Source organism: Physella acuta, unplaced genomic scaffold (genome assembly GCF_028476545.2).
Source record: "Physella acuta isolate Inbredline_101_S28 unplaced genomic scaffold, ASM2847654v3 ptg000583l, whole genome shotgun sequence".
NCBI lineage: Eukaryota > Metazoa > Mollusca > Gastropoda > Physidae > Physella > Physella acuta.
The window spans coordinates 152,694-168,856 of NW_026732102.1; the positions used below are offsets into that span (position 1 = coordinate 152,694).

The 16,163-nt window shown below is 31.8% G+C and overlaps 2 long non-coding RNA genes across 3 annotated transcripts in view; one reads left to right on the forward strand and one right to left on the reverse strand.

Moving 5' to 3' along the window:
• Positions 1-12,670, forward strand: part of LOC131947129 (uncharacterized) — a 33,521-nt gene extending 20,851 nt beyond the window's left edge. For both annotated transcript variants that reach the window (XR_009387838.1, XR_009387839.1), the window contains exons 2-5: positions 8,695-8,854; positions 9,816-9,914; positions 11,303-11,388; positions 12,132-12,670. This is a non-coding gene — a long non-coding RNA (uncharacterized LOC131947129). The remainder of the gene's footprint in view (positions 1-8,694; positions 8,855-9,815; positions 9,915-11,302; positions 11,389-12,131) is intronic.
• LOC131947128 (uncharacterized) lies at positions 3,093-12,790 on the reverse strand. The gene is made up of 6 exons (XR_009387837.1): positions 12,668-12,790; positions 11,281-11,370; positions 8,658-8,784; positions 8,460-8,539; positions 4,141-4,232; positions 3,093-3,597 (listed from the first exon to the last, which is right to left on the reverse strand). It is a non-coding gene; the product is annotated as an uncharacterized LOC131947128 (long non-coding RNA).
• Positions 12,791-16,163: the final 3,373 nt, after the last annotated feature.

The window sequence follows — 16,163 nt, forward strand, 5'->3', positions numbered from 1 at the left end:
TGATGTTTAAACATACGCTATATTGATCTTACAAATTGGTAAGCAAACATATTCTAATTTTAAGGGGATATGCGCAGAAAAAATCACAAAATTTCTTGTTTTTCGTCATGATCAGTTTCTTGCACTTTTGGATACTTTGTCCATTTTTGTATAAAGAAAATAATAACTTTAAAGAGAAAAAAATATTTTATGTGTTTGAATTACCATTTTTACGACCCTATTAATTAAAAAATAATCAATTTTTCCCAATCTTACAAGATCTCAATGAAAAGTTTTATATCTGTCATTATATTGTATTTGACATCATTGGAAAGCTGGATTTCTCATGTATCTAATAAACTTAATTTCCTACATCTCGGAAACACCCAAAGCTTACAATCGGCTTTGCAGTTTACACAGATATGGTACTTTCCTGACCTAGTTTTCGTTACTTTTTGCTGTTTTTCTCAGTTCGCATGTTTTTAACACTAAAAAGCCTACTACTTTTTTATTTATTAAACAATGCCAACCATATTTTCAGTACTTGTTCTTGATGCAAAAATACAACTTTTGTCACGAGGGAATTGTGATTGCTTTCATAGAAAAAAGTATTTGGTAATTAATATGCAAATTTTGAAACTTTTGAATACTAAAACGGGTACGATTTTTTAGACCTTGTAAAATTCTTACTAATAATTATTTCAAAAAGTTGTCATGACAAAAGTTTTAATATATACTGAATTATAAGCAGTTTAAATTTGATTGCTATAGGTGCATAAATAAAAAAGCCTTAGTATTTTTAAAAGTACCGAAAAATTCAAAATGGCGGAGGTTTTTTTGGTTTCCATGACAACCAAAATTGTTTTTGACCCTTTTTTTTGCTGTTTAATAATTACTTTTATATGCCAAATATGATAAAAGTATTCAAAAGGCTTTAGATCTTAAATTGTAAAAAATAGAAAAAAACATAGCATATCCCCTTAATAATACAAATTACTTTTATTTTTATGTTTAAGTTAAAACTAAAATCTTATAACGTGAGAAACATTCTGATAGTAAAGTCTCATGGATGATTATAATTTGTTAACTAATTAATAAACTTTATTCGGACGTTATTTTTCCTTTGTTTTTTTTTTTCGCTTTTAATTTAATTCAATTAAATCTTTTATCATCTGAACATTTTAAGAATTGTCTAGACTTAATCTTGTCGAAGACAAGATTTTAAAAGCCCTACTCAGTTCGGCTTTTCGTTTTTGTCATTATAACCCACGCTTTTAGTACTATATTTCAATAGGAAAAAAAACATAATATACTGAGGTTATAAATGTGCGATGCAAGTTTGAAACATTGATTCCGGAAAATGTTTTATTTCAAATATATCACCTGTTGAATATACAGCAAACTAAATATTTTAAATAATACTTATTCATTTAAAGCCTCTATATTTTAATCAATAAATAATTAGTTTACTAACTTTGGAGACGAAATCTCTGATACGTTTACTCTTACTGACCCTTATCCTTTTCAGAGGTATCGAACCCCTCCACTTTTATATGCGCATTTACCGTACCCTTCTTAATAGTTCCAGCGTCCGCACTGACAAAATCCGATCGTGAATCATTTGAGTCGGGTGTGTGTCTATATCTACGTCGAGCCCATGAGACTGACTGGGGCCCAGGTTAGAACCACTGCTCTAATAGAAATAAACATTTCTCAAAGCGCGGTCATTGTCGTTCATTTTTACATACAATAAAAATCTTTTAAACACCTGGGAAAATGTATAGATTTAATATATTGATTCTTTCAAATACAATGTACGCTATTCTTTTTCTAAATTGTGCACTATGTGCTTGTGTGGCGTTTTTAAACTGACGTTCATATTTTGCTAATACCTTGTTACTCAAGCTTTTGTATTAGTATATCTTTATATTCTTTCTTACAGAGGTTTAAATTATTATATTCTTTTTAATATTGTGTCAACCATCTATCGTTGGAAGATGCTTTATTATTGGTTTTTTAAAACAATATTTCAAGATGCGAGTTTCATTATATTTAAAATGATTACATATGTAGTCGCATATACAATAAGCATTGAACACTCATTAATATTATTTTGAAAACTGGTTAAAACTAAAGAGTACATATTTTAAGTACACACTTAGCACTCATAAAAATCAAGTTATATGGTGTTAATCATGTCTGTAACAATTTTTCTTTTACCTATTAAAAAGTGAAGTACGTGACTGAGTAATTTTCTTGTTTTAGTTTACATTTTACTTTGATTTTCGGGAGGAGAAAAATAGGACAAAAAAGTTTGCGATTCAGGCGTTTTAAAATGTTGTATACATTTTTAACCGCTATTAATTGTATGATAGTTACTCAACAACTTCTTACAGTGTTTTTTTACATACACTATATAAAATATAACTTCAAGAGGTAAATTTGGAAGGAAATGTTGCTTGCAGTAATGCATTAAAATCAGACAAAATTTAAGTAGAAGTTTGTTTTTTTATGCATGACAGCAATACTTAGTAATTATTCGTAATGTTGGTTTTATCTTGATTAATGTTAATTATTATTTCTAAATTAAGCTGACCTGTAGCAATTTCGTTTTAGCAGTATACAAGTGTAAAAACATCAGTGACGGAAAAAAATAGCAAAAAAAGGTAGATGAAGTTTTGGAGTAAATTTACCTTGGTCTCTAGCTAATCTTAACACCGTTAGGGGGTGGAACTACAGGAACCTGTACGCCCATCATTTTTAGCCCTGCCCACTAAGGTAAAAATGGAAGTGCCCACATTTGACCTATACAACCCTTGAACTGACCCTAAAATTTCAGATCACCAATCAAATGCTTCATGTCTAAAACAGCCGAGTCACGTAGTTTCAATACACTGTGTGGAATAAGAAAAAAAATCATTTCTTAGAATCCAGCTTTCCCGGGGATAAAATAAATTGGCTCACAAACCCGGTAGTGTGCAGCTTTAAAAAAAAGGCAGAAGAGGGGGTGGGGATTTGGGAAATGGTGGATAGGGGGACCATGACTCTGTAAAAGTTGAATTTATAGTTAAATATACAGGGGCTAAGTGCAATGTTCGTTTCCCCCCCCCCCCACCACAACCCTTGCTTTACACCAGGTTAAGGTCGAGTTGTGCACCAATTTTCGTTTGTGCAGTGACACGTCAGTATCAAGTCATGCAGATCAATAGGTTAACTTTACATAGTTACATAGACTTTGTTCATATGTTACATAACATATATTGCACCTTGTTTCCTAGCATTGATCCTTAACAGTACTAACGCTAAGTAATTTAAAAAAACTATTTTAATTACCATTTCATTTGTCATTTTCAAATGTGTCATGTTGTTCTACGACCTTTTGCAGTATATTAAAAAAATATGCAACATTAGCTATGAATATTTCTTAAGGTAAAACATGGCTGCGGCGTGTCTACACGCTAAAAAAACCACCGGCCTATGTAGGACATTCGCTAGGGGTTATTTTACACACAAAACTGTTATCTGTGTCCCTCTGTATGCAGCTGTTTCTATTTGCAGCTACCATGACACACGGGTGGTAAAATGTTCTCAAGGTACGCCAACATCGTTGGTCTGCACCTGCAATGTAAGAACAGAGATTTCTTGACGTCATTCAGTCTATTTAGTAGAGAAGAAAAGTAATCACGCGCTGTATATTCCACTCGAAAATTGACATTTACGCTGCTATAGAATTTAATAGTGGAGAATACTTTGACATTGGTGTGGTTCAGAACATCTGGTACTTGTAAACATAAAAGAACAGGACGTTATAGTAGGGGTGTGTAGTTAAAAATGATGTGGTGGATTGGACAGTATATAGTAGATATAAAGTTCGTAGGTGTAATTGAAACGCATTGTATTAACCTGTAATTTTGTTCATATATATGTGTATATGTTTGTGTGTGTGTTTTTGTATGTATGTATGTACGTGTGTGCATATGCTACTTACTAAAATTATATTTTCTTCTAAATTGATTTTGACTAAAATTACATTTAACGAAGTATGGTGTGCGTATAGCAATCAAATTTGAGAAACATGTTGTGATATTTTTGCTGCTTAATTTTAAAAAAAATGAAATGAAATTAATTTTTCAGATCAGTTTCAAAAAAAGGGGAGCTTACTTGCAAATTTAAGTGACTTTGTTTCTGACAGTTTTGTAGCACCGCAATTTGCAGTTTATTCTGTTTCAAAATTATTTTTTGGCTTTATAAGCCTAGAACAGAAATAAAAAAAAGCTTTTCAATAATAAACAGTATGTATTGACCAGTTCTGACTTCAAACATTTGACAGCCATGATGTTATACACTTTCAGTCACGCAACATCTATTTCCACACAGAGTTATCTAACTTGTTGACTTGTACTCTACAAAAATGATCCACGTTTGCCAGCGAATTTTTGCCGTGTGGCTTGTCGTACTTCATATTAATCTATCCACAAAACAGAGCTTATACGCACTATTTATTATATAATACAAATAAAGATTTGAAAAAAAAAAAATGTTCTTAAAACTTAAACAAAATATCTACAAAAAAGAGGTCTATTCCGTATGAACAAAAAATCTACATTATATGAGCAAGATGCCTATAATATATATTTTTTTTTAAATCTACATTGTACGAACAATACATAAACCATATATTTACTATGTACCAACAAGATTTCAACTATGGATAAACAAAAAAAAGCGGGAGTGATCTCCCCTAAACATTCTCGAATATACTTATATAATTCTTCGAAGGATGGCAACTCGGGAATATACATGATTTTTAATCCATTTTTAATTACTGAAACTTTTTAAAATAGAATAGAATCTCGTAAAAAAAAGAATTGCGCACTAAGTGAACGTCAAACAATATGTGTATAATAGTGCAGAATAATAGTACTTAATAAATTCATATGCGATTTTTTTTTTTTTTTGAGAAATCGGAAATACTGTAAATTACTACTTCCGATCCACAGAAATTACTCAAAATTTGACAGAAAGCAGACTATTAGATCTTTTTTCCGACTTGATTATGCGTAAAACGCATCTCCTATACTCCGTATATGATGTAGTACTGATCAGTAAAACGGTGAAAACTGTCAAAATTTCATGTGATTTTTGTGCACGATTACAATACTTCCTCTATACTCTGTATACGAGAAAGTAAAAATGTACATTGCAACCATACCAACAAATTGTCCACCATGTTTAATTGTAAACATAAATGTACATTGTACGAATTCGATAGATAATTGTGAAACACGTTCTCTTAGTGTATCACGATGCTTGGCACATATTTTGAATACGAACTTAGACAAGCTCATGCAAGAATTATGGAACCAACTCAATACCATAACACAGCCCATTTTCTGATAACAATATGCGTACCTATTTAGACCTCTATGTACTTAGTGCAGTATTATTACGCTTGAAAATAACTTACATCCGAATTACGTTACTAGATATCTAAACAGATTTAAAGGAATTTGCGCAGTCTCTAGATTTCAAGGTAGTTTTATGAAACATGTGAGACACAGGACACAGTCTAGACACAGATTGAATACTTTTTCTCAAAACTTGCCAACTGGTTCAAGGCTAGTGTACATGGACAACAAAAATAGCCCCCTTCGGCTGTCAATGTACTTTAAATTTACGGCAATACTAAAGGTTGCTGAACCTTTCTTGTTTATCTAGGATTTAATGTTTATGAAAAACATGTTTTCTTTTGTGGAAAATTTCATTATTCTTTCTATTTTAAGATTTTTTAAGTAGTCTCGGCGTTTATAAGTATATATTTTTTACATAAATTCTTTGTTTCATTAGCCAACTGTACTGTTATATTTTTAGCGGCTCTAGTTTTTATGTTTGTCACACATCATATATAATTCAAACCCTTTATATTAAGAAATAATAACAGTTAATTAAAAATTTGACATTGTGGCTTTTATTTGAACAATTCTAAAACGAAATGCGCAAAACTGTATTATAGGAAGTAAATAAACTATTTTTAACTCAAGTTGTGTTGATTTGCTGCCTTAACAACACTGTATTGCTCTTACAAACTTACGCGATTGTATACATTCTGTTAAAGGTCATTGCTTCTTTCAGTAACTACAACCTATTTGGCTATAAAAAGCCTCAACTGTCCTTAATACTATTTTACTTAGTCATTGTTTTTTTTTTAAACATTAATATTCCAATGATACTAACATTTGGTATTAATTTTAATTTAAAGTACAGTATTGATAAAATGGAATACACTATTCGACTATAACAAAATCCGACCTTGCTACTAATATATTTTTATCCAACATTTCTTCGATGTGTAATGCCATTTTAACTCACTTTTTGAGAATTGCACCCAATTGAAGAAACAACTCTAGATCTAGGCCTATATCTCATTGAGTTGAGAACATCTGTGTAAGATGTTAACAGAGTTTCTTCCAGGCATCTCTTCGGGGGGGGCGAAGCCCCCCCGAAAAATTTTTACCGCCCCCCCGAACGAAATGAAATTTATGTAATTTATATAGAAAATATATACTTTTAACAGTGTCCGCCCCCCCGAAGAAAGTTTACCGCCCCCCCCGAAGATTTCAAGTGCCCCCCCGGAGAAAAAAGTCTGGAAGAAACACTGGATGTTAACCTCAGGTTAACGTGTATTATAGTAACTTAAAGAACAACATGATCGTGAAAAGTATATTAATATTTTAATTAAACAAAAATCGAAAATATTTTATTGACAAATAGAAACCCTTTCTTAATTATAAAAGGGTAATTATACCTTTAAAAAAACTAATTTTTATAACAATATCAATATTCAAATTGAGTGTATCACTCCTCTTGCTTAAAAATAATAAACCTAATTTACTTATTTTTGCGGGATTACTAATTTAAGATTTCTATTGATCTTTGAAGTTGAAGTTAATAAAATTTTACTAATTAATGCAAATCTGAAAAGTTCACAAATATTTCGCTACCAATCCAACTATTGATATCACTTCTTTTGTCAATTTTACTTAGCTTAAAACGGAGATTTTTATTTCAAAATGTACAAGTGAACTCTCTTAAGTACCGGATTTTTTATAGCTAAAGTAGTCAAGTATTTTTAAAAACGTATTGAAGGTATATTTTTTTAACATGTTACTTTCTATTTCATTTGATATAATCACTGGGTTTTATTAGCAGCGTTCATAACGGAATTGCCTAGTGCATCAGCTTTCTTTGTTTTTTTCTTTCGAACTACGCATTCTGCTTTATTTCTTGGAAATAGCGTGTACTCAAATGACCTGTCGGGTTTGCTCTAAACGCCACACATTTTTTTTAAATTTCTGCACCTCACCACGCCCAGCACACTACACTGTGGACCAAGGCCGCCATTTTCTAGATTTGTCATCGCGAAATTTGTTTAGAAATATTTACATTAATTTCAAACAATTAACTCTACTACTTTTATATTAAAAAAAAAACTAATAATTTAAATTTCATTTATTTCGTAAATAATATCCTAAAATAAAACTTTTTCCTAATTGTTTTAAAATGTTGTTTAAACATGCAAGATTACCTTGGGACATATAAAAAACTTCTAAGGACAAACATAGATAGGTAACAAAAGATCTATTCTTTATATATAATATTTTTCATTCTAATTAATTTAACATACAACCAGTGAAAATACCCTAGTTTAAATCAATGTATACTACCGACCAATCTTTGTATTTATTTAAACGTAGCAGTATAGCTAATTTTCAGCACCCCGTACTTTGTGTCGGCTAGAACAGTCCGAACGAAATATCTACTAGTGTGTGAATTCGTACTTACTCTTTGAGTTTGCTGTTGAGTTAATTTTCTTTTCAATTTGTTCGATATAATTGTAATTGCTGCTTAGCTTAGACCTAACTTCTGATTTATTGTTTAGAGGTAAGTTTCCAAAAAAAAAAAAAAAAAAATATGCCTTGGTTGAGGAAATCAACACAATTGTAATAAACCTCTAAAAAATTACTATCAACATTCTAATTACATTACATGTATAGTGATTATTAAAATATACAATTAGTAGAAGTAGAATCTAGAATGTGTTTCGAAACAGTTTCAATTCGTAATAACCCATGAGCTATTAATTTACTTTATGATTTTTTATTTCAAATTAACTACAAAAAAAAAAACAGGCGTAGAATGTCATAAATTCAGTTTTTGTGGTTAAAGAAAAGCAACATTTTCTGAATCCATGCGTCCAAATTTACTCCCCCACCCTCACACCTAGTCAACACGCGTCCACATAAATCAAACTTTTAGGACCCCACCTCCTCTTCCCCATCCATAAAAAGATGCCCCTAATCCCTAATTGATCGTTTATTTTCTTTAGTTTTTCCTCAATACTCGTAATAATACTTCTTTTGTCCGTTGTTTTGTTATTACTAAAAATGTGGCTATATTAAGTAAAACATCATTTGAATTACCTTTTTAAAACGTCATGGTGAAGTTAAATGCTTTTTTCTTCCACTTTTTATCGCATCATCTGGTTCAATTTCAAAATTATCTGTAAAACCGAAAAACAATATTTTTGTCTATATTTAGAATATATACAACTGTGCACTGTATTACAGGATGAATAATGATCTATTTAAAATTTACTCTACATATATTATTTACATTACCCAAACAAAATCAAAGTCTTGTTTTCTTATTTTTCAGATACACACTTAGCATAGCAAAGAACTGTTTTGACTTTCCTCTTTGCGGTAATAATCATGCCATATCTGTCCAGCTTGCTAGATGTAATACCTGCAGAATCATTAAAACGTAAACAAGTGAATAATATTTATAACCAAAACGGGTTTAAATATGAGTGCAGGTAATATTGCTTATAAATTTGAATCACGCAGTTACCATTTTGACCTTAGTTTAATTTTTTGAAGGGTATATCTAAATAATTAAAGAAACATAATTAATTCTGCATTTTTAATTGTTTTGTTTATTCTCAACTCAAGTTAACTACGAGAAAGAATTTTGATTAGCTTTAAAGTAAGACTAACTTTAAGGTTTATTATTTATTAATGCATAATTGCTTAATTTATCTTCTATAAGGAAGTCGAGACAAAACTGAATCTGTATATCTTAACAAAAAAAATGGACAAAGCTTCTGTTCTTTATTATAAACGTTTGATTTTCCACCAATAGACAATATTTTTACTTTTCTTTATTTCAGTGTTTCTTTCAGTTTCAGGCATCATCTACATAGAAAATATATACTTTTCTCCTCTCCGCCCCCCCCCCTGGAAATTTAGCCCCCCCCCCCCCGCCACTAGAGATAAAAGTCTGAAAGAAACACTGCTATATCATATTTATGTGTATGTTTGTGTATTTTCTGGGTCTAGGACATTACTCTCTGTAAATTACACCCCCTTCAATACGCCCCCGGGCAATTACTCCCTTATCAATAACCCCTCTGTCAATTTCTCCGAATGATTATTCCCACTCATTCGAGAATATCTTTTATACATGTTACCGGCAAAGTAAGAGACTCGACATTCTAAAGAAAGCCTGAAATTGGCCGACATAGCAAGGCGATTGGGAAAGTGTCGGTCAAGCGTTACCCATCTAGAATATTGAATAACCTTAGTCTTGGCCTTAAGCCTAGCCCTAGTCATACCCGTAAGATTATGTACTTTAGGATTAGGTTTAACATTAGGATTAGGGTCAAATTGTAAGGGGAGTGGGGGAGGGTAATGTCCTACTCCATGTTTTTGACAGGGTGGTAAAGACTTGCTCCCGTATTGTCTATAACTATAACGTCTTTACTATTTGGTGTATAGGACTCGCGTCAAAGACGGCCCACCAAGAGAGTATTATGGATGAGGTGATGTATCTACACATGCTGGAGCCTGGAATATAAGCTGACTCTTCAACTTTGAGTATAAACATTATTTACATTACAATTAGTTGAAAACTAGATACGGAAATAGCTTTAGTGGAATTTTCATTTACGGTTGCTAACTATTAATAATATTGTATTGTTACTTGCTTATCTCTGCTGTGGGCTAGCTTGGTTTACAGGGTGTAGTGGTCCCTTAATATACTTATGCGTAGCAATAACTTCAACTTATTTCAGACCAGAAGGTTTCATAGGGTAGATGAGGTGAATTTTATTCTTGTTTCGCTCACCTACGCTTTCGAAGATGATACTTTTGTTAGCTGTCATCAACATCGCAAGTTACTTTTACTTTCCCCGCGTCATATATCCATTTGAGTGGAGAGATGAGCGACGATTTCATGGTTTCTCTCCACTGATTGCCACTGATGCTATTATGAGTGAATTATATTGTGTTTTACAAGATATATCCCCCTTTTTAACTGCGCAGTTAGTTAAAAACACCTAAAAGAAATTGTATCAAACAAGTTCGTGTACGTTTTTTAGCATAACATCTAAGTATGCCATGACCTTTACCTTTATTGTCTTGACTTAAAATAAAAAATACGAAGAATATCATGTATAGTATTGGTACGGTATCTACCCTAGTTATGTCAAAATATAGAACACCTTATTTGGTAGAGGCTGAAGTTCAAAAGGTGAAGATCTTTAATAGCTTGTTGAATGTCTGCGTATTTCAAGACCAAAGTATTACTACGATTGAAGCCTGCTCTAAATATAACTGGTGTGTATAGCGCTGAAGAGATTTTGCGACTGAAACTAAATAGTGTGTTGGATCCACACTAGATGGCACAAGCCCTACTTTAACTCGAGGTTCTCACACTGGTGTCTATGGCGCTCTGTGGATCATTGTAGCTATGCCTTTACGCACTTTGAATATCATGATATTTATTACAGATTTTGATATCTCAAACTACATGAGCACTCTCATGTTAGCTAAAGCCCCTACCTTCTTTCTGCCAACACTAGATATTGGACAGTACAGAGAAATTATAAAATCTTTTATATACTTCGTTCAACAAGGAAGCTACCTGCTAATACATAACCTTCATCTGACCTTTACCCTTTTTACCTTCGTCTTAACAGTTCAGTGTCAGTAAACTTTGCATGAATAATATTTCAATAGCCTTAGCGTGCGGAAGACACCCTACAGTGGACCACCATGAATTTCAACATTTTTTATTACATGAGACAGGGGATTAGTCTGATCCCTCTAGTAGTACACGGTTACCACGACACTGTTCTATAACAGAATCTGTATCTCATCACACGGCTTACATGTTATCTAGATATAGATATTTATTTTAAATATACAAATATATAAATTATTTTCCTCTAACTTCCTGTACCAGCATTGTCTTGTCATTCCAGAAAAGTAATGGTCAACCATCATGATCATCAGTACTCGTCACTGTGTGACGTAAAGCCATTTTCACCTACTAGAGTGTAAAACAAAGGTAACTATGTTGAAAAACAACATATAAATATTAATATGTACGGTAATAAGACAATAAATACATGCTAAAACTTAGCGCAAAACTAAAATACATTTAATCAACACAAAATATTCAGTATTATTTAACAGTAGATGCTCGTAAATTTTCGTGAGGGATTCGTAGGGCACTGAACACAAGAGACACTATAAAAATAAACAGGTCGGTTCTAGGGTAATGATCAAAAGAGCCCAGACCTAAAGCTGATTTTTACTAAATAAATTTTAACTACAGGGGTAGTCTGTATTAATAAATCTAAATCCATACTAATGTAAAGTGTCACATTTACACTGATGCACTGTACCGATCTGAATAGCTATGCACTGGTTTAATCCATGTCATTCAGTGATTGTAATTACCGAAAACATTATCTCTATGCCATGTTTATTTATTTTCTTTTAAGATTCACTATTAAAATGCCCTTAATAATTTTTAACTGGACTGCGCAACTTTCCAAATTGAACAAGTATTGACCTAGTTAAGGGTATTGAATGATTCATAATCAATCCAAATTAATAGTGGCACAGTATTATTATAGCATAAGTTAAATGTTATGTGTGTTTGAGTATATATATATATATATATATATATATATATATATATATATATATATAAATATATATCATACATTATACACACATATACATGCCTGTATTATATAAATATATATATAACTATTAATATTTTAACTCTTTATATTACAACAGGCTGCCACAATACAATAAAACAGATGTGAATCAACACACACGAGGTAGAACTGACTGTATTCAAGGAAAATTATTTTAAAATATATTTTTTGCGTGTTTATTTAAAAAAAAATATTGGAGGCATCCTACTTTAATTCGAATTGAAACCTTTTTAAAGTAGTGTCTTTAAAAACAACTAATATTATCATATCGGTAACTTATATTAATTTTATTTCTTCTATGATATTAATTCTCCATAAGTAATATTTTTATAATTATTACTCAGTCACTATTTTTGGTCAGAAAAAACAACCCATAAGTTATAAACGAATCGCATTTAAAACCAAATTACTCTGGATAATAACTTTAAAAATTTATATCATATAATGTCCAGTAAAGAAAATACATGTTAATTAAAGGCAATAATAATACAATGTAATTACAAATCATACATTTCTTTTAATAAAAATAATCGATGAATTAAAAACTATCACCGCATGGGTTATTGGTTTTACACCAGGTACGTTTCGAATGAACTCTAAATGTGACCTACTTACCCAGATCTCCAAGACCAGTAGTTAAAGATGGCATAGGTCAAGACACACTGATTTTTCTGTGTTGTCTCTGTTATTCGCACGTGTTGTGTAGAATCCCACTCTTGTACACGATAATAACAGTCTGTGAAACCAGCTTTTGTTCCAATCCAACTTTTCATTGTTTCTCTCAATTATAAATTATTCATACAATTCGAAAGTTTGAGATGAGCGGAACAGTGTCAGCCAAAAACATTCTCTCTTCTCCTGTATCTTATTAGTAGGTACTCCTTACTCTTCCATCCGACTCTGACTTATTAAATGCAATTTAAAGATTGACTACATAAAATCTTTAGTCTTTTATAAGCTGAAAACCAAGGGATTTCCCCTGTCAAAAAAAAGCCCATCTATTTTTAAACCGTGGGTTTCCCTGGGCTATTTCGTTTGTTACTAAGTTATATGAGCATTATAGCACATTTGTTAGGGTTGGAAATACCTGCGGGGTAAAAAAAAATATTTTTAAACCTACTTCCCCTTGCAAACCATGTTCTATCAGGAATATTTCACTTCGTGTCTTCTTAGTACTATTTCAGAATTATTCCAAGACATCCTGTTATTTCACGGTTAACTTATTTTTTTACCCCCGGCGTTTCATTAATTAGCTTCAGAAAATTATTTTTTCCTTATTTTTGACAAATATTATCGTACACACGTGGAAAAAAAGGAACATCGTATTTGTTAAAGATTGTTTTGTGACAATGTCCGATCAGTCAAAATTAGTTCTTCGTTTCTTGTTTATCAGAGGTTCCCATCTTTTTGGCTACTATTATAGAGCTACGTGGGAGTAAGGTGTGTATAACAAAATATCTAACTTAAACAAAAAATTATGATTTTTTAAGTCTTCAACTTAAAGAGTGGCTTAGTATTGTTTACAATTTTACACCCATAAAGTGTATTTTTGTTATCCTGTTTTTACTATTTTATATTTTCATGCTCTGCCTAGACCTGAATTTACTTTTGGCCATGGTAAAGTTGAAGATATGATGAATAAACAGTTTAACGATAGTTCAAACTCACTATTCATTGACCATCTGTTGGTTTGATTAGTTAATTATGGATCGGAAATGGTCAGGACTGCATATGGTTAAGGTTATAATGTATAACAATGTTTAAGTTATAAAACTTATTTGTTTTATATATATATATATATATATATATATATATATATATATATATATATATATATATATATATAGTTGTAGTATGGGCATAATTGACTTTTTAAAAGTTCAATGAATAACGCCATCATGGGCTTCGCGTAATAAATCGAAATGCAAGCTGTAGTTCTATGTTTTAATAGAAAATCTTAAATAGCTATAGTCATAGCAATTTCCTTGTTTCCAATATTGTATCAGTATAACTTTTCGTTTGAGGAAAAAAATTACACATTAAATTTAAATGTCTGATCAAGTCATACTCATACCTAGACTTTAAAATGTCCAGTAATATAAATAAACTTTTAGGTTCAGCTAGATCACTTAGACTTATTGGCTGCACTAATGCATCAGATGGTTTATTTCTTTAAAAAGGTTGTCATAATAATTCAAATTAACACGACAGCGAAGTTTTCCTGATAGTGTTTCTTTCAGGCTTTTTTCACAGAAAGGGGGGGGGAGAAGCAGCAGTAAAAAAAGTATAATTTTTTTATAAATTCAATTTTGCTATAGGAGGGGGGGGGGTTGCGCTAGACATGCTTTGGCGTGCCCGAAGAGATGTTGAAAGAAACGCTGTTACCTGAAGTTATCCGGGTGTTTTTTTTTTTTGCAGCATGCTGTTTTAAAAGCAACAAGAACTTAATCATACTTGATATTGTTCATGAATTATTTCGATTTAAAAAAAATAGAGAATGAGAACAAATAGGGTACAATTTAGGAAAAATGATTTCAAATTGGAAACAGATCCAAGAAGTTTAAAGTTCTGAAATCAATATTGTTCTAAAACATATCAAAATGTAATTTTTTGTAAATCTAATTTTTTTATATTATAAATGTAAAAAAAATATTTTACTATATTTGTTATGCCTATGTTCTGGGCCATTGCTAATGCCTGAGCTTAAACTTAAACGTTTGTTTTTATATTCGGAAAAACCTCGGCACAGTTTTGCTGAATTAATCTTCTTGTCGGCTGACCGAATTTCGAAATCTTTGGAGTATCCGCTTCAGTGGCGGATCTAAGGTACCGTTTAACCCCGCGTAGGCGGTTGGGGGCCCAACTTCCATCCGTAAATAAAATTAATGCGTAGATTTACAGTTTTATTTCATTCAAACTTAGATTCTTACTGTTAGCCATGCTTGTGATTACTACAGCTGTTGTTGGGTTATCTTTATTCTGCTGCCACTATGGGTCTATGGCTAACCCACGCTGTCGCGTCAAAATATATTTTAAAAACGTTACAAAAAGTATAGTACCGGTATAAAGTATGGAAAACCTTGAGATTTTCATGGCATATAATACATATATATTGCACTCCTTTATTTAGATAGCCATGTACTAAAGTGGTGAACGTGTGATAAAGGAGCAGAGATTCTTTCAGGCATCGGTGCCCCCCCCCCTCCCATCGAAGAAGGTCTCCCCCACTTCTCGAACGAAAAAAATGTTTTCTTCAACCAGTGCGCCCCCCTCCCCCCGCACACACACCAAAGAAAATTATCTGCGAGGGAGCACAAAGTCCGCAAATTGACTCTTCTTAACTTTTCCTTTTTTTTAAACGTATTGTTATAGTTATCATAATTTTCTTAGTTGTGGGTTATAGTTATACATTTGAAAAAAATAACGCTGAGAGTGAAGTCTATACGACCGACTGAAAGTGACTTCTTGTTAGTCGTCTATTCGTGCAACCAATGGACCCCACCGAGTTTGACTAGATGCCTCTGATCATTTTTGTTGACATACAGAGAGTAGATAAAAAACGTGTTTGTCAATTTTCTCTTCATATCGGCCAAAAAAAATGTCTAACATGTAAATAAGACTTTTGCATAAGTGGTTAACAGAAACTTGGTGCTGAATGTGCAGCATGAGTACGGCGCTAGTTTAATAAAGTGAGAACATAGCCAAAATGTTCAACGGGAATACACATTGTCTTGGAGGTGAAGTGCCAGCTGAATGCATGAATAATATGATAAAAGCTTAATAGATTTTTTATTTAAAAAAAAACTTTTACTTTAGTTTTAGCAAAATCAGAAAGAGAATCTAATGATTTGCACAATTGTTGTCGTCGGCCTTAAAGACGGGAACTGTTTTATCGGGAGTCATAATGCACTGTTGTTCAATTGATTACGGACGTAGTGTCATCACAATTTTCTTAAAACATCTGCTCCACAAGTAATAAATAATCAGAAACATAAACCATTTGAAATTAATTTAAAACAACTATGAGCTACAAATGTAATTGGGATACTGAACTTCTGTTATTTAAAGTATTACAACTCATAGACACTCCAATTATAATTATAAGTAGTAC